Consider the following 27,370-nt stretch of genomic DNA (forward strand, 5'->3'; position numbering starts at 1 on the left):
TAAAAAAAAATTGCAGGGCAATGAAGGTTAAGGGACTTGCCCAAGGTCACACAGATATTAAGTGTTAAGTGTCTGAGGCCAGATTTGAACTTAGGTCCTCCTGAATCCAGGGCTGGTGCCACCTGGCTGCCTCCTAGGCCGAGAATTCTTAACATTTTTTACATGTATTGGTATTGGCAGTTTAGTGAAAGCTATGGAAACTTTCTCAGACTGACTTTAAATATTAAAAAGTGATACTACATTTCAGTTAGAGATTAATGAGAAGAAAAATGAATTGTTTTCTTTTCCATAACCAAGTTCATGGACTCCCACCCCCACCTACTGGACTGTGTCTAGAGAATTTGTAAGTCTTTAATAGGTTAATAACCATGGCTTCAAAGCCCTAGCTAAGGGCTATGCATATGATAGTCATTTAATAAGTATTTTAATTTAAAAGAGCTTATGTAATATTTTTCCTTTTTCTACCAGAATATATTATAAGCACTAGGTACTCAATAAATGCTAATTTAATATTGATACTGATGTTCATTTTCTCAAATAAGACAATTTATTATATTTGAGTAATAATTATTATCAGAAATAATAGACTATGTAAAAATTCAATTACAGATGTCAGATTTCAAGCTGGAAAAGATTTTAGGGAAGACTAGTCCTAAGGCTTTCATTTATAACTGAGGGAACTGAGACAAAAGAAGTTAAATGACTTGTCCAAGGTCAAACAATGAAGATCGGCTATCACATTTGTTTTCTTGTTATTTTGTTTTGCTTTTGTTTTTTTTGGCGGGGGGGGGGGGGGGGGGGGGGGGGGGGGCTGTTTGTGTTTGCATGGCAATGAGGGTTAAGTGCCCTTATTGCCCAGGGTCACACAGCTAGTAAGTGTCAAGTGTCTGAGGCTGAATTTGAACTCAGGTCCTCCTGGATCCAGGGTCACTGCTTTATCTACTTCACCACCTAGCTGCCCTGGCTATTGCATTTTATAATGAAATTCAAAATATATAATAGTTCAAACATTTAAATGAAATCATTTAAAAATAATAGAATTACTGTATTTGTCTCAAATTTCAAAGCATGTTACACTAATTGGGACACCCTTATGAGGCTGGAAAAGTGTCTGTGTATAAATCTGTGTTTTCCAGCGCTGTCAAATCTCGACAATTCTAGAAATAAGCATTTCTGATGCTCTTCTAGGAACCAAACTACAGCATCAACAAACTTGTGCTTTGTTCTCCCTTTGATAAAGCTTCTAATGTGTACAATATGTGAGGCAGCGGAAAGACTTATAGGTATCGAGACTGGTGTGGATTTTGGCTTCCCTACTTTCTAGGTTTGTGACCCTGGAGAACGTTCAGTACCTTTCTGACCCTCAATTTTCATGTATATAAAATGGAGGTAATAAAGTGAGCACAACATGCCACAGATGGCTGGTGTAAAGAAAGAGGTTTCTAGACATTACACTGGTATGTACAGATGGATAGGAACTAGACCAGTAATTTACTGCTGTAAGGGATAAGATCTGGACCTGGAAGGGGGCCTTAAAAGTAAACTATTTCAAGCCCCTCATTTTTCCTGAGGAATACAAAGAGACCCCCAAAGGGGAAGTGACTTGTCCAACATCATAGCTGGTAAATAAACAGAGCAAGAATTTGAACATAGGCTTTCTAACTTAAGAGCCAATAATAATTACTCTGCAGTACTCTGAACATTTCTCAAGTTCTAGCTCCAGAAATGTGATTTCAAAAGGACTCTGACATTTTTAAAAACTTTAGTATTTCCAAAGAAGTGAGATTTAATTGATGGGTACACTCCTAACATGAATCAATTTTTAACCCCTCCAACACTTGGTAGACAGTATCTGAAAGTTGAAATGGAGGAAACATCCATCACCTTATAGCCAACCTGGTATTGAGACTTTCAAAACCTAGCTAGGCTGATGCTCAGAGGACAAATATTCTAAGAACGATCCTAGTTCTTTTTTTAGATTGGCAGGAACTATCCAATCATACAATTTATTGACCTAGCCTTTCAGAACGCAGTGTCACCTCCATGCTATGCTGAGGCATCCAAGGGGACCTCACTAAGCAGATGATTAGCAATTTGAAAATCAGTCTCCTATTCAGGAAGGCAACTGTTTGTGGCCCCTGTGGGTCCTTACCCAAACTACCCTGGAATCCAAGAATGCGATTCAGCAGTAGTGGCTTTAAGTTATAACAGACTAATTTAGATATAAAAGCAAATTTCATAAAGACAGAACTACTTTTATTAAAGGAGGTCAGTTGAAATGGCACCCAAGCGGCAGTGTGGATGTAGCAGAGGTAGTTATAAGGAGGGCAGATGACATGATCTATGTGTTCAGTCAGGTACAGATCTGGTGCTGAGAACTTCCTAAGGAATCTTATAGGAAGGATGTGAAGGAATAATTGCAGCCAACACCTTCTGTGACCTCCATCTAAACATTCCCCCAATACAAGGTCATAGCAGGAAGGGACTGTCACATCTCAGTAAGCATCAGGGTTGGCACTTCTGCAATAGACTTGATTATTTCAGCCAAACTCATTTCTTGTTCAATTTGATTCGAAAATTAAAGTTGTATTAGTGCAATTTCTCACATCTGATAGGATGTGAATTGCATCCTTAATTCAGCTTTCTCGGAAATTCAACTACAGCTTGAAGAGAACATCCTCCAGTGTAGGGTACCATTCCTACCATAACTACATTTCCCATCCCAACTATCATAATTTATGAAGGTTGCTCACCATTTAGAGTCCATGGAGAGCAATGTAATGCCCTCTGAATAAAAATGAATTGTCATGGTTCATTAAATTTCTCATAAAATCATTAAAATGATTGAATATATTTTAAAAGATAATTTCAAAGTTTTCAGCATAGATCAGATGGTGTCACTCCTCTGCTCAAAAATCTCCAATGGCTCCCTGTTGCCTCATTAGTAAAATATATTCTCCTTAGCCTGGTATTGAAAACCCTCTACTATATATTTATACTACCTTTCCAGACACTCACTACTACTACTACTACTACTGCTGCTGCTGCTGCGGCTGCTGCCAAAACCACCACCACCACCACCACTACTACTAGCATTTATAGAGTACTTTAAGGTTGGCAAAGTGCCTTACAGATATTGTCCTATGTTATCCTAACAACAAGACTGGGAGGTTAATGATACTATTATCCCTATTTTTACAGATGAGGAAATGAAGCAGCAAAAGGTTAAATTACTTGTATAGGGTTACAAAGATAGTGAATGTCTGAGAATGAATTTGAACTCAGATCTTCCTGACTCCAGGTACAGTGCATTGTCCACTGCACCAACTCCTTCCCCTCTGACTTGCAATCTTCAAGTAAATTAAAATACTATACTATCATCACTATAGGCTGTACTTTCCTATTTTATTTCTCTGCTCACCTTGCTCCTTATATCTAGAATTTTTGCTGTCTTTTTCTTTACCTACAGAAGTGTTACCCATCAATTAAAATGCCATTCACAAGCTATATCATCTAGGAAGACTTACCTAACCTGACCAAACTGTTAATATTTTTTCTTTTTAATCTTAATTAACCCATTTTCTTATTCTATATTCTAAATTATTATCTAAGTCAAGAACCATTTGTTATCTAAACTTTTCTATGTCCCCCAACAATCTACATAGTTCTTTGTAGCCACACACACAAAGTAAATTTTATATTTATATATATATGTGTGTGTTTATAGAATATTACATATATACATATATGGAGTGATGGAGAGCAGGAGAGGGTAAAAGAGAGAAAGACAGAGAGACAGAGAGAGCGAGACAGAGAGACAGAAAGAGAGAGAGAGAGAGTCTTATTTGTGTCCTGGCCCCACCCATCTCACTTCCATAACATTAATCATAAAGAAGATAGCATGCATGAACAAATTATAAGTGAGATAAAGTTTGTGGGGAATGAGAGGATGTGTTGAATGAGACTAAAGATCCAAAAAGACGTCCACTCTTCAGAATGATAGGCTGTATGAAATCTTATGATTGCTAATTAGAATAATTATAATTGTGCACATTTATAGTGCTGTTTCCATATATATGTATATGTGTATGTTTGTGTGTTCGTGGGGGGGGCAGTATGTGTGCTTTCCCTAAACTTAGTCAAATGAATTAATTTCACAAGTAAAAATGAGGAAAGTGTAGCTTAACAATGATCCATATGAAAAAAAAAAAAGTCCTGAGGATTTTAGAGGACTGTGAGGTCCAACGTGAGTCAGTGGTGTGACATGACAGTGCAAAATAATAAACAGTATTAAGCTTCATTAATAGAAGCATAGTGTTAAAAATGAGGGAGGTGATGGTCCCACCATATTCAATCCTGGGCAGACAACATCAGATATTATGATCAGTTCTGACCATGCTACTTTAGGAAGGCTATTGATGAACTGGACTCCATCCAAAGGGATGGATTCAGGATAGTGAAAGGGGATGAAACCACATCTATGACAAACCACATGGAAATTGGAAATGTTTCTCCTTGAGACGGTGGTCAGGCTCTCTGTCATCAAGTATTTACATGGCTCTCATGGGGAAGAATGATTAGAATTGTTTCACTTTTCACTAGCAGAAATTGGGAATGATTCCTGGAAGTTGCAAAGGAGGGCGGAATTGCGTCCAATACAAGGAAAATCTTTCCAAAAGACCAAGTTCTGAAATAACTGAATGACTGCCTAAGTCACTAATCACTTGACCATAGCTGAAAGAAAGTAATGATGTGGCCCAGAACAGAGTGACTAGAGTATTAGACTTGGCATCAGGAAGACCTGAGTTGGGATCCTGTCTCAGACATTTTTCAGCTGTATGACTCTGGGCATGCCACTTATTTTCTCTTATTCTTAGTCCGTCTTTCAAGTCAATAAGAGTGTACTAAGTACTTACTATGTGCCAGGCAGAGTGCCAAACACTGGGAATACAAGCAAAATACAAGCAAATACAAGTTAAAAGAAAGACAGTCCCTGATTGTTTTGAGCTTACCTTGTAATAGGGGAAAATAAGGCATTAAAGAAATCTGAAAGGAGAAGGGATTGGGGGAGGGGGATATACCCAACATAGCAGGGACATGATGAAGGAGATCAGATGGCAGCATGGTGAAAAACGCCAAGATCGATGGACTAGGTGCCCTCTTTGAATGGAAGTTCAGGGAGGAGTCATCCAAGCAGAGGGAGGGGCTAGAGGACTCCTTATTTGTAAAATGGGGAAAATAACAATTCCAAGGGTTATCGTAAAGATCAAATGCAAAACAACTTGTAAATCTTAAAGTCTTGTATAAATGCTAGATATTAGTGTGATGATTGTTGCAACGGGAGAGGTGCTGGGTGTTAAGTTACCACATTTTATATTGTAGAGAAAATTCCCGTTTAGGGATGCATGTGGGCCAGATAGTCCACGAGGCCACTTCCTAATGTAAGATCCTGAGAGTCTATGTTATAATCAGTGGATGCTTTACCTCTCTCAATAGTACCAAGAATAATGCTTTGGAATGATTGGGTTTCTTCCCCCATCCCCAGAGCTTATGTGAAATTATTTTAAAGTCCCTTCCAGCTCTAATGTTTGGTGCCTTTATGACAGTGGGTCTTATGAGGCTGACTTTAATCTATTCTATACTGATCTATTGTTTGTGTTTGAAGAGAGATAACCTTGGGCAAGACATCGCACTACCCTGGGCTTCAGTTTCCTCAGTCAAAAAATGGATCTAATAACAATCCCTACCTATGTTGATAGGTCATTGTGAAGAAAGTTTTTTGCAAACTGTAAAGTCATGTAGAAATATGAGCCATTATTAAGACTGACTGCGGTGTTCTGAAGTGTGTCTTACCTTTTTGCCTCTCTGTTTGGTTTTTTTTAAGTTGTTATATGAATGTGTTGCAGAAAATATAATCCTGGTCATCCCTATACTATTTATCTGTACAATCACAGGACAACAGACATCTAGGAATCAGTAAATCAAGAAATCAGGAAAGGAGCTAAAAGAGGAAAATGATTAACTCTACTCTATTTAAAGAAGTCACACATCATCTTAAAAAGATGACTTTTTCTTTTGCCAAACCAGAGTGAAGGATCCATAGTGTGTTAGTAAAATCATACAATCTACAAAAAATCATAAAAAGCCCTCTAAGATGAGCCTTAGAAATAAACAAACCTCGCGGCAGCTAGGTGGAGCAGTGGAAGGAGCACCAGCCCTGGAGTCAGGAGTACCTGAGTTCAAATCCAGCCTCAGACACTTAACACTTACTAGCTGTGTAACCCTGGGCAAGTCACTTAACCCCAATTGCCTCACTTAAAAAAAAAATAAAAAATAAACCTCATCTCTTACTGGAATCAAGAGTGACTTTCAGGAAGTTCTTTAGTAAATGGGCACAACCAATCTATGGGATGTATTCAATTCCCAGTGATTCATTGTCCACACCTGATCATATTTGGACCCCCTCTCTCAAACAGTTACCTCATGCTAAAAGTGAGGGAGTTGGAGTAAATGTTGTCTTGGGTCTCTTCCAGTTCTATAATTATATATTTTAACATTCTAATGTCTAAGTCCCCTACTGATTCTAATGGCTCTTCATTAGTTCCCTCCTACCACTAACATTCAATATTCTAAGGTTATTTTCTACTTATAATATTGTTTTCTAATGACTCTTCAAGATCTAAATTCCATCTATTGCTAATTTTTATAACATCTCTTTTAGGTCTAGAATACTATATTCCGAGTTCCCTTCCAGCTCTGATTTTAACTCTATATAATATCAATTGGTAGTTCACTATTCATTTTTGTACTGCTGAATTGATGTGTAAAGTACTTTGCAAATTTTAAGACGCTAAAATAAATGTGTTAGTATTATGATTATGTTATTATTATTGGCAAGAGGTGATTTTTTTTAAAAAAGAAATTAACAATGTAAAATGTCATAGGGTTTATAGTTTTTGTTCTTTCCTGTGGATTTAGTCTTTTCAAGTAACTGATTAATGAGAAGAAGATGGGAAGACTGGTTGAACTGAAGACCTGATACATTTTATCAAAGGGTATGTTTTCCAAAAACATTCAACAGTAAAATGGTATTACTGCTGGAAGATATTTAAGTGCTCATCTAATTCAACCTCATCATTTTACAAATAAGGAAACAGACTCAAAGTGGAGAAAATGGTTTGTAAAAGTTCAAAGCTACATAGTAGCATAAATAGTTTAAAATACAGGTATCGGGGCAGCTAGATGGCACAGTGGATAGAGCACTGGCCCTGGAGTCAGGAGTACCTGAGTTCAAATCCGAACTCAGACATTTAACACTTACTAGCTGTGTGACTGTGGGCAAGTCACTTAACCCCATTTGCCTCACTAAAAAAACAAAAACAAAAACAAAAAAAAACCAAATAAAATACAGGTATCCTCACTACTAGTATGGCATTTTCCAACTCTTCCACATACCCCTTCTAGCATCCACATTTAGGTAGTGGTCTAGTGATAATAATAGTTAACATTTATATATCCTCTGCTATGTGCCCGGCATATGCTAAAGTGCTTCACAATTCTTCTCTTGTTTGATCTTCACAACTCCATGAGGGAGGTGCTAGGACCACTCTCATTTTAAAGATGAGGAAACTGAAGTAAATAGAGGTTAAGTAACTTGCCCAATGTTACACAGATACTTAAGGAACCTGAGGCTAAATTTGGACTTGGGTGTTCCTAACTCCAGGCCCAGCACTCCGTCCACTATAGCATGTAACTGAACTAGTCAAAAAGACCTGGATGTCTCAGATATTTATTAGCTATGTAACCCTGCTCAAGTCACACAACCTTTCTGTGTCTCAGTTTACTACTCTGAAAAACGGAGAATTATAGCAACTTCCTCAGGATCTTTGTGAGAATCAAATGTACTAATCTTTATAAAGTACATTGTAAATCTCAAGGTGCTCTTTAAATTGTTGAGTTGTTTCAGGTTCTTTGCGACCTCTTTTAGGGTTTTCTTGGCAAAGATACTGGAGTGATTTGCCATTCCCTTCTGTAACTCATTTGACCAGTGAAGATGCCTTAGAAAAGCAGGGTTAAGTGACTTGCCCAAGGTCACACAGCTCTTAAGTATCTGAAGTCAAACTGAAATCAGGAAGATGAGTCTCTCTGACTCCAGAACCAGGACCCTATCCTCTGTGCCAACTAGCTACCCAGGCTATGTGAATTAACTTTTATTGTTTAGAAAAATAAGTGATTTAAGTTATAGAACCATACAGATTTAGACCTGGAAGGGACCTTCTTGATCCAACTCTCTAATTTTATATACCAGAAAAATGAGGTAAAGTGACCTGCCCAAAGACACACAGCTAGTCACTAGCAGAGGAAGAAATAGAATCCATTCTATTCTGATTTCTAGTTCAAAACCATACCCCTTGTACCTCCCCCAGTTTATCAGTGAGAAACCAGGCAGAGCTCAGTTAAGGAGACAGAATTCTGCAATCTACCTAAGGCTGATTCTTCTTTTTCTTTTTTTTTTCCCTCACATAAGAGAAAATGGTCTAGAAATTGCATGCCAGGTAAGAAAGGGATTGAGGACGTGCTTCTCGGTAAACTCTAAAGCAGGAGATTCTCTGGCTCATAAAGCACAGCATGGGAATGGGGTAGTGGGAGGCCTGACATGATTCTGCGTGAGCTGCCTTGCATTTCAAAGATACACCGCTCTCTGACTGCAAGAGAACAGTAATGCCTACTGACGAATGATCCAGCATTTACAGCTGAGGGTGGTTGAATTTAGCAAGTCTAAACAATGATTATGATAGTGTAGCAGTGATTAATAAACATCACAAATTATTAGTACATTGTTTTTAAGGGGAAAACACCCAGAGTTGACAGGAAACTTGTAAATTGTCCCTGTATGATGACCAACTACCTTGTGCTAGAGATTTCCACAAACATAAAGCAAACTGGACTGAGATGTCTACTGGGGCCATGTAATTACTAGCTCTGATAAACTATTCCAGGTAAATGTGATGGTGCCTTGAATGATACCATAAAAGAATGGCAGAACTTACCTAATTGATGATCTATAGCAAGGTTTCTTAACCTCTCTCTGGATCTCTCTGTCTCTGTCTCTGTTTCTGTCTCTTGGCCTCCCTATCCCTTCGTCTCTCTTTCTCTGTCTCTCTGTATCTCTCTCTGTCTCTTGGTCTCCCTCTCTCTTGGTCTCTCTCTCTTTCCTTGTCTCTTGGTCTACCTCTCTGTTGGTCTATCTGTCTCTCTGTTTCTCTGTATCTCTGTTTCTGTCTCTCTCTCTATGTGTGGGTGTGTGTGATGGACTCCTTTGGCAGTCTGGTGAAGCCTATAGCCCCCTTCTCAGAATTATAATTTTAAACGTAGAAAATAAAATAATTAGGACTGCAAAGGAAGCCAATTATTTTAAAATACTTATTAAAATATTAAAGAAAAGTTCATAGAATTCAGCTTAAACAGTTTTGATCTATAGAGTCTCATTTTAATGCAAAGGTAATTAATGGCCAAAGCAGAGAAGTGACTTGCCCAGGGACACAGTGAATTAATGTCAAAGCATCAAAGTAGATAGTAAACCCTGATCTCTTTTTTCTTAGTCTAGTGCCCCTCCTAAGGAACATATGTAATACACACACACACACCCCCATATATGCACACATGTATATACCCATACACATTTATGTATATATATTGCATACATGTGTGACTACATATATACATACATATATATCTATATATGTGTGTATACAGATATATATGAAAATCAAGGAATTTTGGAGCAAGTGGACTTTAAAACATAGAATGTTAGAGCTAGAAAAGACCATAATACCTGGAATATTAGAAGAGGGAGAAATTATAATACTTGCCATATTTGAATGCAGGGAATATTATTTAAAGCTGAAGAGAAGTTAAATATAGAATGCCAGGCTTGAAAGAGACCATAGAAGATAGGAAGTTAGAAACCATAGAATTTTGAAGCCAAAGGAATCTTATAAGGCAGGATATCCTAGAAAAACACTCTGTATTTAAGCTTTAGCTTAAAACTGCACTAAGACATTTGGAACACTGTACGATACAGAAATGTCGAATTGTTAGAATTAGAGTCTTTAGAGACAGAAAGGATCTTAGAAGGCATCTGGTCATTTTTCCAAATGAAAATGTGGCTTTCCCATACACTAATGTCAATTCTTGGCTTTCTTAATTAGGCCCTGGATTTTAACCATTTCCCAACCACATTCATGTCTTAGCGAATTAAAAGGTATACATTTTAGCAAATGGATGAGGTAGAATGATACAGAGACGGGGGTTCAGCATGAAGAGAAGACTCAAATCCATTCTGTGTTCGGGATCCATGATTCAGAGAATCTGGACCACTTAACACCTTAGATTCTTTACAAATCTGAAATTCTATGATTGAGTAGAAAAATTAAATAATAATTATATAATTTTGTGCATATAATTCTAGAACTATATATGATCACATATAATATAATATAATTATTATATATAATAATTCAAGGATACTGCCTTCTTTATGTGTGGAATGTAACAAAATATCTCTTATTTAAATCATTCATTTTTTTATTTTCTAGGTTAAAACTCACACAGTAAGGAAATGCTATCATACTCCTGTTAAGCAAAAGGTGACACTGTGGTTACTGAAATAAAAGACTTTATTTTTTGGTTTTGTGGGGGTTTTTTTGCTGGGCAATGAGAGTTAAGTGACTTGCCCAGGATCATACAGCTAGTAAGTGTCAAGTGTCTGAGGTCAGATTTGAACTCAGGTCCTCCTGAATCCAGGGCTGGTGCTCTATCCACTGTGCCACCTAGCTGCCCCACCAGAGTTACTTCTAAAGATAGGGAAATAAAGATCAGAAGTAAACTTTCCAACAGAAGTATCAAGCTGGAGAGTAGTATCCCTTTCTGCCGCCCCTGGTTTATATGGATATCTAGGAAAAACGTGTGATGAAGACATTGAGCAGTGGTGGGTATCTGAAATGCTAGACAAAGTCAAGATATTTCAGGATGCTTTATAAAATATGTTCATTACAATTTGACAGACTAGAGCAGTGGGCCAAAAATAAGATGAAATTCAAAAATATAGATGTAAAGTCCTGTATTTAGCTTAATGGGGGGGAAAATGCACAACCACAGGCTGGCGATTTGTCTGGATAGTAATGTGTGGGGGAAAAAAGTAATTTGATGGACCATGATCTAAAATGGGATCCAAAAGGGTGATGTAACATACAGATGGAATACTTTTTTTTAGGTTCCATTAACAGCAGGATGTAATGAAAATAACAGGAGCTGAGTTTGAATCCCAGGTCTGACACTTACTGTATGACCTTTGGTAAATCACTTAAATTTCCTAGGCCAAAGTTTGTCATTTGTAAACTGAAAAGATTGGACTAGACACTTTCTAACTTCTAACCTAGACTGTTACCAACTTTCAGATTCAGCTCAATGATGCTCTCATGCTGTGTGTCCCGGAAAAGTCCCACCAGTTCTCCACTCTGGTCAGAGCACAGAAAGAAGATTGTCTGGTCTGGGTATTACATAGACAAAATGAATCGGGTCTGGAGGAAGGCGTTCAGGATACAGGATGGATGAGTGGGGCTAGCCTGGAGACTATTCCATATGAAGACCAATTTAAGCTACTGAAGACATTTAGCTTGAAGAAAAGAAGGCTTAGGGATAAGGGGGGCAGAGGGAGAGAATAGTTCCTTTCAATATAATTCATTAAATGGAAAGATTCTTGAGGGTTGCACATCCTTCTGCCATTTTATATCCTTTCTACCTGCCACATAATAAGTGCTTCCTAATAATTGAAAGGCACATAATAAGTGCTTAATAAATGCTAGTTGACTTCCAATCATTAAAAAGCGGCTAATAAGTGTTTAATAAATACTGGTTGATTTCCAATAATTAAAAGGACCACTTCAAGGGGAAAAGAGAAGATTGATTTTATTTCTATGTCCCTCGTTCCTACTATACTGACTTAATAAAACAAAAACAAACAAACAAAAAAACCTTTCTGAACTGAGTTAAATTCTACCATATTCCTGGAAGAACACCCAAAACCAACAGGAAAAGTTCATCCAGATATAGACTGGAATTCTAGATAAAGGAGCATTTTTACATTAGACACAGCATGTCTTGAACTTTATCATCACTTCCCCCAAATGCCTGACACTCCCAAAGCTCACAATCATCTCGGACTATTCTTGCCCTCATTCCCAATATCCAATAAATTCCCAAGGCAGATTAGCTGGACCTTCACAATATTTCTTACATCTATCCCTTTCTCTCCAATGGCTCTAATACCATCCGTGCCTAGGCCCTAGTTATCTCTCAGCAGGCCGAACTCCCTGACATCATTCTTTCTCCTTTCCAAGCTATCCTTTGTACATCTACAAAAATAATTTTCACAATACACAGTTCTGTGTTCTCATTTTCACTTGTTTTTGCTCAAGACCCTTGATTCTCCTGGTACAGAGAGCTCCCAGGTGAGGAAAGCCCTTCCACTAATGAAGATAATAGAGAACTGTCTGGACCACTGAGAAGTTAAGTGATTTGCTCAAGATCATATGGCCACTATGTGTCAGAGATAAGACTGAATTTATATTGTCAAGCTATTTCAGAGTCAAGACAATATAAATTCAGTCTAAGCCTTGCTTAGAAACCCCCTTTTTTAACTCAGAATTTTTTGAAATTTTTTGGTGTAGACACAGAAGAAAGAAAACAAACATCTCTAAGTGCCTCCTAAGCGCCAGATACTGTGCTAAGAGTTTTACAGATATTATTTCATATCATCTTCACAAAATGCCAATAAGAGGTAGGTCCTATTATTTTTCTCCATTTTACATTTGAGGAAACTGAGGTAGGCAGAGCTTGGATGACATGCCCAGAATCCCACAGCTAATAAGCATTCGAGGTCAAATTTTAAACTTCCTGACTACAGACCTAGCAAACTATTCATTGGGCCACTCAACTGCTTTTAGGGAAGGGAGTTTCTCATTAGGAAAACAGCCTTCTACCTATGCAGATGGACAGCCCTTCTGCAACTTATAGTCTTAGAGATTTGTTTCTAGATAAATCAGAATATGGTGAGCACATGAGCTTACATTTATTAAGAGTTAAAACAATTAACATTTACAATGCTTTTTAAAAAATATCTCATTTGATCTCCATAACAACCTTAAGAGGTATTTAGGACAATTATTATATCCAGTTTATAAATAAGGGAATTGAGGTATGACTTCCAAAAACGTTGCCCAGTTATCTAGAACTACAAATCACTTCTTTTGTCATATAATCCAGTGTTCTTTCCACCACACCACCTGGTTTCAAACCACTTTTTAGCACAACACTTGTCAACCAACACAGTTTAACAATCTGATTTATCACCTAGAGTTCATGGATCTGAGCCAGAACATTTGGACTATGGCATAAGGAACCATCCTATCTGAAGCAGAACACAGAGGTCTGAGATGAGAAGCCAGGCCATACTCAGCTCCATTGGATCTTTCAAATCAAAGCTTTCTTCTCAATAGCTTTAGGTAATCATTAGTAAAAAGTACACTAGAGGGGGTTCACAGATAAGAAACTGTGAGGAAATCACTCTAACCTCAAGAGAGAAAACATAACAAGATCTTTGCCTACCTTAAAGTTTTATACAAATGTTGTAATTATTATTTTGTAGGAAAAAATGAATTTATTTACACAAAATCACTTAAGAGGCTATGAATCAATAATCTAAAAAAAATAAATTGTGATAAATCCTGCATACTCATTGTTGTCTTACAAGCTACAATTGTGACTTTTCAAATTTCCTTCATATAAATTCGAGGTAGTCACTTTGAAAACAAACAAGAATTTAAAATTGAAATCAAGATTATTTAACTAGAGACTAATTATCTCATCTAGATATGTTGTTGTTTTTCAGTCAAGTACAACTTTTCATGACCCCATTTGTGGTTTTCTTTACAGAGATACTTGAGTGGTTTGTCATTTCCTTCTCCAGTTCATTTGATAAATGAGGAAACTCAAGCAAACAGGGTCACCCAGCTAGTAAGTGTCTGAGGCCAGATTTGAACTCAGAAAAGATGAGTCTTTCTGACTACAGGCCTGACACTATCCGCTGTGCTATCTAGTAGTGATGCAAACATTTTTTTAAACTTGGACCGATGTCTCAAAATCAAATGCTAGCAAGTGCTGAGGTAAAATTTTCCAAAATTATTTTTCTATTGGATAATGTTTGTACTCAATCTCTAAGTGAAATGAATATTTGCAAAATGAAAATGAAAGGAGGAATTGTTTTTCAAAGGCAACAATTCTCTCTGAAACCAAGACATACTCTTGAATATTTTGCATTTAGGAGGAATAGATCACTTTTAATTTATGGAATAATTCAAATAGACAGGTGTAAATAAACAGAGACATAGGTGGGGGTGTTTCTGTTATTACTATTGTTTATAATGGGCTCAACCTGAACAGCGCTGGACTAAATCTAATCATTATCAGAAAACATCATTTAATTTGAAAAAACTATTGGAGTTGGAAGGGACTTTAGAGATTAACCAAAATAACTCACTCACTTTATATAAGAGGAAACTAAGGCCCTGAAAAATTAAATCCTTACCTAAGAGTACTCTAGTTAATGGTTAATCTAGAGAATCATGTTATAGAAGTACTGGCATGTGCTTAGCATCTTATTTCACAAATAGAGTTGTCAATGATATACCAACTCAAAGACTTGCCTGAGGATCCAAATATCAGAGGGTTTTGCTAGAGAGGGCTTTGGATTTAGAACCAAAGGACCTGAGTTTGAATCCTAGCCTTGCCTATAGAAATGTGGGTGCTACTTAAATTCCCTAGGACCGAACTTCATCTTTTGTAAAATAAGGAGACTCTATAAGGTCCTGTCCATTTCCTATTCCATTTCCAATGAAATTACTGGAGGAAATCAGTAACATGCCTCCAAAATATTCAATGTGTTTCTGGAAGAAAAGAAAAAGAAAAAAGAGGAAGAAGAAGGAAAAGGGAAAAGAAAAGGAAAGGAAATCCCATTTATCTACAGGTGGGAAAACTTTTTTTATGTATATCCAATAGTGTCAGACTCTGAATATTCTCAGCAATGTACATACTGCCTTCCTCTAAGTATTTCAAAAGGAAGATAAAATACAACTTCTGTGACATGAACTCATGTAAAACACCATCTTTTTATGCTATTGCCACAGCCACATATGAGATCCCCATAATACAAATGGAAAATAAATCACTATTTCAGGGACCAAAGATACGCAGAAGTCTGTCCCCCAGTTCCGACTGCTGTAGATAGAAAAGATATTTTCAAACATTTTTACTGGTTTTAGCAATGACTAACAGTTAAAACAAAACATCAGATCAAAAAAGTCTTCAAGATAGTTTAATGTGCCAAGGAAATAACATATACTGGGGGCATTTTAATTCAAAGAGCAATAAGTACAGTGGACTCAATTTTGAGGGTCTGTCTTTAAAAGAGAGGAGTTGAGGAAATTAAGAGGAGATAATACAATATTTAATTCACAAATATTTATTATGATGGAGAAAACTGATGCTTGTAATGCATCTACTCTCTACAAAACCCTGTGTTCAATATTAGGAGAGAGACAAAGAAAAATAAGGCAGGGTTCCTGGCCCCAAGAAGTTTCCGATCAAATAATCTGGTAATAGAAAATCCACATACACACATATCTGTAATTTGTAGGTGGAATATGACAAAGGCATGAGGTATGGAAAACATCATGGTCATACTGGAAATTAAAAATGGGGAAGACTATGGAAGACTTCACAAAAGACTCAACCTAAAATTTCCATAATAGGGAGAAATAAGATGGGCATTCCTAGCATAGAGACCAGTTACATTATATTAGTCTATCAATTTTAGAGGAGGCTCTGCAAAGTTACATTTGTTGAAATAAATGCAAATAAAATGCTAAATATGTAATATATGAATCAAGAAGCATTTAGGAAGTGCTTACTATGTACAAAGCACAGTAGGAAATCTGTGGGCTCTCAAGTAATTGAAAGCTCCCAATATATGACCCCATTGGAGGAAAATAAGATTGTGTCAGCATTTGATACCTTTTATTATCTTAGTGAATGCCTTCTTGCTCCTATAAGAGCTAGATAAACCCAGCTCAAAGAATCTCAACTACATGGAAATAGTCTTTCTTGCATGGGATCACTGAGACAGAATCACAAAATGTTAGATTTGGAATAGAGAGCACCAAGCATCTTGTCAGAGAAATATTGAAGGAAGAAAGCAAGCTGTAAAACCAGACCTTTGATGACTAATTAAATGAATCTGAAAGTTTGCTCAAGAACTATCAAACTGACATCACTCAGAAGTCTTTACACTGTAAAAGAATGAAAATAAGTTTGCGCTTTTAAGTAAAATAAACTGTCCAGCAAAAGAGCAGTCAGTTTACAAATCACTCTGTCTTATTTTCTACTCAGTTACTTAATACTAACTCCCATAATCCATTTACATTGATTTCTACTACATCAACTCACTATCTATTCCAACACAGCTAAGAACTCAGATGAACTCCTGTGACAATCCCTGCGGATATAATTTTGCTCAGTACAAAACAAACACACAAATAAGTAAATATCTACTTAAAACAATGGGTCAAGACTGAGCTTTTCTTATATTTATGACTTAGCTTTAATAGGTATATTTCCTACTCTATCGAAACTTTCATGAAAACCAACCAAAAACAACAAAAAATCTAAATTTCTGCATCCAGAAATGTATGATTTAATTATAAATAGCAATGTCTCTAACACCCAGGAAAAAAAAAACCCAAAACAACAACAACAAAAACAAATGATCCTGGCAAATTCAGCATATGATGATGTGCCTCATTTAAGATGTGAGCTTTTGCTAAATCGTTTTATTGTATAGCAGTATCAGGAATGGTGTGAAACCAATAGTTATTTACTATTACAATCAACTCCCATATTCCCCAAGTGTTTGCCAAGGATCTAACAGTTGTTCTCTTTGAAAATTAAATGATTCTTTTAGGCGGCTTCAAAATCTCTTGAAACAATGGCCCATAAGAGGATTAGAAAATAAGATGATTAGCCTGACAACAGTCTCCCTTATATTTCCAACTGTATTTCTTTTATTTAGCTAGTCCCTTCCTCCTGAGTCTGAAATTATGCTGTTTTTACATGAAAACGTGCTGAAAAATCTTTCCCAAATCAAGGTTTCAGGGGGAAATCACCACTATTTATTTTAGACCTAGATTCCAGCTGTGCCCGTCCTCAACCAATCTAAAGTTACATGATCCCCAAACTTTCTAGCGAACTCCAAGATGGTAATAGGATGTTGAAGGTAAAGGGATCCACGGGCTAGAAAGATGTTAATCCTGACAAACTGCCTGAGCATTAGCCTGAACCACAGCTAGATTGAATTCTGTCTCTCCTGAGAGGGCCAGCCAGGCTGGTGGTAACAAAACGTCTTTTCATGGTGCCCTGGAAAGCAGATGGGCAACGGGCAGCAAGTTAGAGAAGAACTTTACTGCCCTCTAGTGTTCAGAAATGTGATCTTCCCTAAAGGAATACAGAATCAAGATTAGGTACAATGTTCTGGATATCATGTCAAAATCATAGCAGAAAGCTGTCTAATTATATCTCTCAAGTGTTTGGCGCAACCCATTCTTTTGAACATCATAGTTTGATAATATCTAGCACAGGGACCCTTAGGGAAAAGCTAATTCCCATCTTTCATGTTCAGTAACATTTTCTCAACTTTTTTTAGTTTAATTAAAAAAAAAAAACAATAAAAAACTGCAGGTTGAAAAATAAATTACTAAATACATTCACAAATTTTATTCTTGTCTCTATCTCCTGCTAGAGTCATCAGAATTTCCAAGATTAAAATTTTTCTCGAAAAATATAATCTTATAAAAATAATTCATTATTAATTGTAAATCATTTTATTTCCAAAGTTGATCTTCATAACACAAAAGGCAATTTCATCAGACAGCAAAAAGACAAAAATATAAGGCTGTTTGGTCCCTTAAGTCACCGATCCAACTAATCCATTTATATACACCTCTTAGATTTACCAGGAAAACTTTTTTTTTTTTTGCATCATAAAGGAACTCAGAAAAGTTGACAAGTTAGACACAAAGCTTTGTTAAGTAACATCAATCCCAGTGCAGGATTTATATAAAGAAATACTTGGCCTCTGAGAAAATGTGTCAAGGAGAAAGAAAAAATAATAATAAAATTAAATTAAGTTAAAACAAACCAAAAACTATTGAATCATCTGATTATGCCAAACATAATAAAACAAGTTTGCTTCCAAGTAGATGGAATATAGTTTATTACAGAGGAACACTGGAATTACACATGAATCCCCAACTTCCCAAGGCATAAGAATTCAAAACTAAGGCACACTTTCCTTGTCTATAAAATGAGGGAGTTGGCCTACTTGATCTCTAAGGTCTCTCAGACTCACTATCATTGTCGGAGTTTCTGAAGCTAAGGACACTACACAAAAGTATTCCTTGTTAATGTTGCTTAGGTGTTGTGGAAAACAGAATATAGATGCCAAAGTCTCTGTTAGTTATGTCAGGGATCCTGCCTGAAATGGGGGTCTTTTCAAGATAGTCATGTAATTGTGCCCCAAATCTGAGCAATGCTATGATGGTAAAGACATTTGTTATTTGAATGGTACAAAATTGCTTTGCATTCCTCAAAATAACTGAAGCAAGTACCCTCCATAAATAAACAACAGGGAAAACAAAATGATAGCTAGTAGATCTAAGCACTCTACAAAGAAGAGAGAGTTGCAGAATTTTTTGAGTCTTATTTTTACAAAATCTAGATTTACTATAATATATTTAGTTTTCAAAATAGATTTATATCAGAAGTTTCTGAAAAGAAGACTGAATAGAATTCAACTTCTAAAATACAATCAAGTAATCTGAAAATGTCCATTCTCTCACTAAAGCAAAAATAATCTTGTTGATTTAACTATCTCTATTTTGAGTTTCATAGAAACAATCCTTTATTTCTTTCAACCCCTTTATCTTTTTTCCTCCACCCTCAAAATCTTTCACTTTTAAAAACCGGATATGCAAATGGCCAGTTAATCCAATATCGACAAATAAAATGAATGGATACATACAAATACGTAATTATACATGTATGTATCAGGCTTCAGACTATCTCATAAGTGAATACACTCACTCGTGGTTTAAAAGCACAAGATTCTGATAAATCATACTGGAGCAAAGTTTAAATGGTTTCAAATGTGGCTCATGGTGTGTATTCTAACCACATTCCTTTGTGTTATGCTCCATTTCACTTTTAAATACAAGGTCAATATTCGAGGGCAAAAAAAAAAAAATCGGAGCTCTTCAGCGACAGATAAGAAATCATCATTGCCGTGCTTGGGTAAATCATTGTCCTGGAGAATTCCACTTGATGACAACTCTATGTCTTTTGTTTTGTAACTTCCCCCCCCCCTTTGTTCTCTGGGCATCTCCCTGCATACACTTTAAAGTACGTAGACAACTTCTATTTTCTTGGTGTTTAGACTCAAATACCCTGGGAAATGGTTCCTGGGTTCCTAGAATCAAGGTCAAAGTCCTTCCCTTGTCTCTCCTAGGAATTATTATTTTTTTTCTTTATAATGGCTTGTAGTCTAACATCCCAAAATGTGCTGATGCAGTGCCTTGGAATTGTGGCTCACAATCACACATCTGCATTTCCAATCCCCTAGAAAGCCAGGGACTCTCACCATCGCTAAGGGTGGGGGGGAGGGGGGGAGGTTGGAAACCACAGTATTTAAGGAATGCATCTGCCCCTACTTCGGATTAATCATTGCAAGATTTTTATAACTAAACACAAAACTTAAAAACAAAAACAAAATAAAAAAAGCTAGAAAACATTCATCAGACTTACAGAAGAAATAGGAGAAAAGATTTCTTAGTCTTCCATACAAGATTTCTCGCTTTTTTGGGGGGGGGGGTTGGAATCGGGGTTCTTCCTCTGGTCAAAATCTCTCCTCCATATGGGTTCATGAACAATTGCTTCTCCATTAGCTATGGCTTGTCTCCATTCAACAATTTCATTATTAAATAATTAAAAGCTGTGATTTCTTAATAGCAGCGCAATGGTCCGTGAAATTCCTATTGCATCATCAGCGCAAATCCGCAGGGAGAAACTCCTTCCCCCCTACTCGCCCACCCCATGGTCTTGAAGCCCCCAGGAATGTTTCACGGAAGGGGGTAAGGAAGAATAAGGAACTCTCGTCATTAAAACAGGAATTTCTGAATAAAAGAAGATCCTGACAGTGAGTGTGAGATCACCGCGAGTGCTTCACTTCTCAGTAGTTTCTTCCTCTGTGAAATGGGAATGTGAATACTTGCACTACTTAGCTTACTGACTTTTTTGAGGAAAGCACTTGGTAAACCTAGAAGCTCAGTAAAAATGCGATGTATTGTTACTGTCGCTGTTGTGTTGTAGTCATTATTATCATGCCCACTTTCTGGGGGACTTTTCTCAATATAAATTATTCCCTCTGAGTAGGTAAATGTTTTGCATAGCCACAACAATGCTATTTCCCCCTAGCTCCCCAAAGGACAGAGGGCACTTAGAATGAGGAGTCCCATAGCTGACAACTGGCTCATCTTGGCTCCGTCTTCTCCAACTTCATATTGTAAAGGTTTTAGGAATAAATGGGCAAATGTGGCCAAGGGAAAGCCATTGTGTGTGAATTTGGGACTGCCCTTTCTGCTACTGAAGAACCATGCAGGGGAGATGGTTCTGGTCTAAAAGTTAATGGTGTGAATGCACAGACCCGAGGACTGTCTCCTGTGGGGTCCCCACCACAAGCCCAGAGGATCGAGGGACAGGACGCGATTCAAGGGAAGCAAAATACGGATCCCTGCCACCCTGCACCCTGGCTGTACTGCTGCAATATCTTGACACATAACGAAACAATTAAAGTGCCTGGGAATGTCCTCCTCCCCCTCCCCTTTCCCTTCCCCCTCCCTTCCCCCTCTCCTGCAGGAGCTGCCCTCCCATTGCCCAGATCTTGCATTCCCATCCCGTTTTCCACAATCTGGAAGGGGATTCTAACCCTCCCTGGGTAGAGCTGATTGGAAAAAGGGGGCGTGAGGGAGAAATGGGGGAGCTGCGAGATTTTCAATCCTGTATTGGGTAAAAAATAAGGTAGCTCGCATTTCAGGGACCTAGGGAGCAAAATTTCCCCCCGGGGTGGTTTTTTTGTTTGTTTGTTTATTTGTTTGTTTTCGGGGGGCGGGGGGGGGGAGTAGTGGCGGGAAGGGAGACTTGTATCCAGATGTGTACCAGCAACGCTCCAGGAAAAACCCTTAGAGGTTCCGATCCAAGCAGCCCCGAATAGTCCCTTCAGACAAAAGCTCCCCTCCTCCCCAGCCCCTTACCTAGGTTTGCATTTTCTCTGAGTCGGGAGCCGGGACCACTAGAACCTCTGGGTCCCTAGGAGGACGCGATGCACCCCCCGCCCCCAACACCACACAATCCCCTTACCCACAAAGATCTTGCTGAGCCACTGCCGCTTAAGGAACCCTAGTTTTAAAGTGATGATAGGGTGTAAGTGGAATATCACAAGATCCCACATCTGGTACACCCCCCCACCCCAAGATCCCCCAACCAGAGTGGTTACGAGGAGCCCGCATCTGGTAAGGCGAGAGAGAAAAAATCCGCTAGCTGCTTTTCTCACCCCCCCCCCCCTCCTTTTTGGCCATTAGAGCGCCGATCTACCTTGGCTAAGCACCAAACCGGCAGAAGCGGCAGATTTCCTATTCTCCCCCCTCCCCCCCCAAAAAAGAAAAGAAACACACACACACCCTCAACCCCAAAGGGGTGTGGGGGGGTAAGCCAGCTGGCCTCCTTCGCTCCCACACACACACACACACACACACTTACACAGATACATTAATAAAACTGGGGAGGGGGGCTACGACTGCAGCTCCCCAAACATTTACCTTGGGGTCCTCCAGGGCTGGCTCAGTGCTGTCACCCCCAGAAGAGAGCAAGGAGACAAGTCCCATTCACAACTAGACAGCGGGCAGACACAACTGCATCTCAGCTTTGGTACACTCCACTCTGCTGAAGGCGCCGCTGAATGAGCCGCTGAGCTAGTGGCAGGAATTAGAAACCAGGGGGGAGGTGGCGGGGAGGGCGGGGAGGGGGGGAGGGAGAGAGAGAGAGAGCGAGAGAGAGCGAAGGAGTGAGACAGGCTAAGGAAAGGATGGGGGGTGGAGGAAAGGAGTAACTGCAAGAGTAGAGTCAGAGAGACTGTCTTCCCCTTGGCCTCTGAAATGGGGCGGGGGGGGGGAGGAGAAGGACTGCTCGTTTCCTCCCCCCTACGCCTGACCCAGTAGCGCTCTCCAGCTGTGCAAACCCCTGGGTTCCGCCACCCACCCACCCCTCCCGCCCTGGGTCATTCTGCCCAGGGTCGGCCTGGACTAGGAAATCTAACTGAATGACTGAAGTTGGGCTCCAGAGACGCTCAGCCAATCAGGGGCGGGAAAGGTTCCAGGGACGGGGAGGGGCTGGAAGCCCCCCCCCCGTGACCTTCCCCCTTCTTCCCACCCTGCTGTCCTCTTGGGTCACCCCACAACCACTCCGGAAAAGGCACCACGAGCTACTAGCTCTCCCCGGGCCAGGGTAACATTAGGGAGGGGAGAAGGAAGCGGGTGGGGGTGGCATTAGGAGGAGCAGCTTCCTGGGACCTGGGAGGGAGGTGGAGGGTGGGGAGCAAGCATTGCCCCTCTACTCCATACAGGGGTACCAGACCCTGCTTGGGACGGAAGCGGGGGTGGTGTGATTTCACCTGTTGTCTCTCGCTGCTCCACCCCGCTCCCCCCAACTCCCCCTATCTTAGCACCAGGCTGCGGCAGGCACGACGGGGGCCCGCGAGCTGGAACTACGGGGACCTGGCTGGGGAACTGAGGACTGAGTCCTTGGCCCCTGCGGAGCGTCCTTGGCTAGGTTGCACATTTCTCCGTGCCAGGCTCAGCCATCCATCCTCTGTGGCCCCCAGATTCAGTTCGGGGAAACACGGCTGCAGGGTCAGAGTTGAGGGTGGGGAATCCACGCAAGCCCCAGGCTGTTGCTGCTCAAGGGACGTCGGCAACTAGGGAAAGGAGACTAGCGGGGTGTGGGGGGTGTCCCTAGAGAGGGCCTCGGCGCTGAGCGGGAGGGGGGGCATCTGAGTCAGAGCCTGAGCGGGGAGGGTAAGGGGTTGACCTGGACTTCTGCACACCACCCTTGGGACCCAAAAGACAAGAGAGGGTGACCGGGAGGGAGTAGAACGAGGGCCTTCAACAAGCACTACCAGCTTCCTCTTGTCACCCAAACCTGGCCCTGAGAATTGGGTGGCCGGCTATATTCTCTCCTATCTCGACCACCTAGAATTTTATTGGAGGGAAGGAAATGGCATACTGAGGTGGGGGAGGAAGAAAATGAGAGGAGTAGGAGGTAGGAAGAGAGGGAGGATGGGAAAGGAAGAAGAGGAACAGAAAGAGGATGATGAGGACTGAAAAGTAACAAAAAATAGAGGGAATGGAAGAAAAAGAGATGGAAGGGGGGAAAGGAGATGAGAAAGACTAGAGGAGGAAGAAAAATAAAGATTTTGAGAGGGCTTCTAGGAAAAGAGGAGAGAGAAGGAAGATAAGGAGAGAGGCTCAGAGGGTGAGGGTGAGGGGGGTAAGCAGGGGTTGGGTGGTGGTGGGCACCATGCTGGGTCTAGGCAGCACCAGGAAAAGAAACCGAGAGTTCCACGGGGGAGGCAGAGGAAGTGAGGGGTCTAAGCAGGGATGCTTAGGGACTGATGTGGCAAAGGAGAGGAGTAGGATTTGAGGCCAAGATCCCTCCGCCTACCCCCTAACCCCCGATCTAATCTCAGCCAGGTACCCAGAGCTGCAGGTATCTCACAAACACGAGTCACGCTTCTCTTGTACGGACCGAGAAATAATGGGAGGCAAAACCTGCCCGTTTCTCATAACCCGTCCCACCCCACCCCACACCTCCTCCAACTGAAGACCCATGCCCTCCAATGTAAGATTTTATGTTTGGCTAGCTTGGACTGGGGTCGATCGACTTTTCCTGGGCGAAATGAGAAGTGGCAGTTTGGAGGCAGCGGAGAAACCCATCCCTCATCCGACCCTCCTCCCACCTCCCATGCCCCTCCTAGCGGAAGCCTGGCAGCTGGTGAGAGGAGTTCAGTCTGTCCCGGCGATTGGGAAGGGAACCCCAGCCTAGGGTTTGCTGACTCAGAAAGTCCCTCCTTTCTCCTCCTCCCTCCCTTCTGGCTCTCGAGGAGGAGCTAGGCATTCATCGGAGATGCACCAGCTTTGGGGTCCTGCGGGGCAGCGGCTTCTGCACGTTGCCCAGTCGGGCACCGGGGGCCAGATCTCTCTCTGCTCTGCCCAAAAGACGAAGCATTTGTTTACTTAGTGGACCTTATGGACTTTAAACATGCCAAGCCCCAGGGAAAGCAGGGATGCTTGCTCTTTTGCAGCTGTCACAGGAGTGTTCTCTGCTAGCATTCACCAGCATTGACCACAAAGCCCCAAATCTACTCCCTCCAGCAGTCACAATTCATCAAACATTTCTTGAGTCACTCTGCTATGCAAGGCCCTAGGCTGGGCCCTGGGGATACAGATGGAGGAGGTTCAAGGGAGATACATAGCCCCTGCCCTCAAGGAGTTTATAGTCTGGATGAATCGGGACAAAGGAGAGGAGGTGAGGTTTGGTACTTGTAAGAGTACCAAAATACAGAAATTTTGAGGTGAGTAAAGAATCAAGGAAGGCTAGAGGCATCAGGCAATACTATGTGAAGGAGGTTATCTCCTGAGTTGGGTCTTGAATGAAAAGAAAGATTTCAAAGGGCAAAGTTGAGGAAGTAGTGCTTTCTAGTCACTGAGCATGGAGGATGGCTTGTGGCAATTACAGGGAAGGAATGGTAGCTCTAGATATGAAGGAGAGCTTAGAATTTAACTAGTTCAACCCCCTCATTTTATAAATGAGGAAAATAAGGCGCAGAGGAGCTGTGACTTACCCAAGGACACTAGCAGAGCTAGCATTTGAACCCAAATCCTCAGACCATCAATGCATTTTTCTTTTCAACACAGTCTCTGGAGAATATTACAAAATAAGGTTTTAAAAGTAATTCATAAGATTTAGAACTAGAAAAGACCTATAGGATCACCTGGTGAAACCAATCTATTTTAAAGCTGAGAAAACTGAGGTCAAGGGAAGTAAAAAAAACCATGCCCAGTGACACAGTTGTGATAAGTGCCGATGTTAAGATTTGAAACCCACCCCCCATCCTCTGACTCCTGAACTAGAACTTACTAAATTATATAAATTGGAGACAAATCCTGGACCACCATGCTCACCACCACCCTGGGGCAGGTTAAAGCGTTTATGGTTGGGGCAGCTAGGTGGCACAGTGGATAGAGCACCGGCCCTGGAGTCAGGAGTACCTGAGTTCAAATCCGGCCTCAGACACTTAACGCTTACTAGCTGTGTGACCCTGGGCAAGTCACTTAACCCCAATTGCCTCACTAAAAAAAAAAAAAAAAGAAAAGAAAGCGTTTATGGTTGTCTGAGAAGCAAAAATGAAGTCTCTGAAAGTTCTTAAGATGGTGAACACATCACCATAAGGCATTTTTTCCTTGGAGGCATGCAGCAGAGCCCACTGATATTTTGATTTTGATTGTTGAAAGTAGCTCAATTAAATCCAAGAGCAAGGGAGTGGGAAATGAGGAAAGTTCTGGGGAATTTCTCTCCACCTTGGGCCTCTTCCTAAATCACTGGTTATCCTTTTAAATGGAAGATACAAAATAGATATGAGAAAGTGTCGATTTTCTTTCACATGAGCTGAGGTCAATTGTTTTTACTTTTGTGTTGAGTTTTGTTTTTTTCATCCTTTCACTTAGACATAAAGAAAATGAGAAGGCATTTTCAATTTAATTAATCATACACAAAGGCAGAGGGGATATTCCATAGTTAAGAAGTCCATCGATCTGTAATGAAAGGTTTTGTTCTTTGGATATGAGGGGCAAGATAACTAATGAGTGTGGTTACATGTGATATATAGAGAGGCTTGGTTTTGACCCTGTTTTCTGAGTTAAGCCCTCAAAAAGCAGAAATCAATCAGATGATGGTATCTATCTCATACTTCTGTGAGGTGTAGTATACTTTATAAAGGTTAGGAGCATGAGATTTGTACTCAGAGTTCACATAGGAGTGTAGTTAAATTCTTGTAAATTGATAGGCTCTGGTTCTTGACATTTCAAACATGCCTTCATTTAGAAGTGGCATCAAGTGGTTATTGTCTGACAGTTACTGTACTAAGAGCTGGGGATTGAAATACAAGAAAGAGAGACAATTCCTGCCCTCAAGACACTTACAGGTGATGGGGAAAGTCAACAAAAGAGAGCAGAAAAACAGATGGATGGGAGGTATCTGCTTGGGGACATGATTTTAATGTCCTGAAAGTCAGGAGGAGAGCCAGGTTGTCACAGGATATGGGTTCACCCTTCCATTTAGTATCACTGACAATTTGGGCAATTCACATAGCCCTTCCAATAGTAAATGGATGATCAAATACTATAATCTTATGAATTAAGAAAGTATCACTTTGTAGGAATTTGTGGCTCATCTAAGCTTTGAAAGAAGATAGGGCTTCTGAGAAATCAAGATGAAGATTGCATATAGTTTAAGGATCAGAGCTCACCCTGTGCAGAGAGATGGGACTTAGGGGGCAGCTGAGGACCTGAGTTCAAATCCGGCCTCAGATACCTGACCCTTACTAGTTGTGTGACCCTGGGCCAGTCAACTTAACCCCCATTGCCCTGCAAAAAACCCAAAAAAGTCCAGAGATGGGACTGAGTAGAACAGCTCCAGGAAAGTCTAATTTATAAAAGGGGGGGCAGTAAAATGAATTGAGGTTATAAAAAGCCATATCCAGAAAAGAGGTCTAGCCTGTATCACTGTTCTAGATGGAGAATGTTTTCTAGTTTCTAGGTATCCTCAGAGTCAGGAGGCAGAGAGAATAGTGGAGTTCATGAATGAGATTTTTTTCAACAGAACTCAGAGTAGGAGAAGGACTTCTTGCCTGAGCTCATGACCAATACATTTGACGTTGTAAGAAGAAAATAAGAAACTGTTTCAGGTGAGCCAGGAACTGAAGATATTATTCATATACTGCTAGTGGAATGGTCATGTGATGAGGGCAATGTGGTGATCACTAAAGTGAAACAGACACATGTCACTTCATATATATATGTGTGTGTGTGTGCAT

The 27,370-nt window shown here is 40.1% G+C and overlaps 1 protein-coding gene across 1 annotated transcript in view; it reads right to left on the reverse strand.

Moving 5' to 3' along the window:
* The window catches only part of CDH11 (cadherin 11), a 209,017-nt gene extending 186,822 nt beyond the window's left edge, over positions 1 to 22,195 (reverse strand). The window contains exon 1 of the mRNA XM_043984517.1: positions 22,041 to 22,195. The gene's annotated coding sequence lies outside the window, so the exon portion shown is untranslated. The remainder of the gene's footprint in view (positions 1 to 22,040) is intronic.
* Between the last annotated feature and the right edge of the window lie 5,175 nt (positions 22,196 to 27,370).

This window comes from Dromiciops gliroides, chromosome 2 (assembly GCF_019393635.1).
Source record: "Dromiciops gliroides isolate mDroGli1 chromosome 2, mDroGli1.pri, whole genome shotgun sequence".
Taxonomy (NCBI): Eukaryota; Metazoa; Chordata; class Mammalia; order Microbiotheria; family Microbiotheriidae; genus Dromiciops; species Dromiciops gliroides.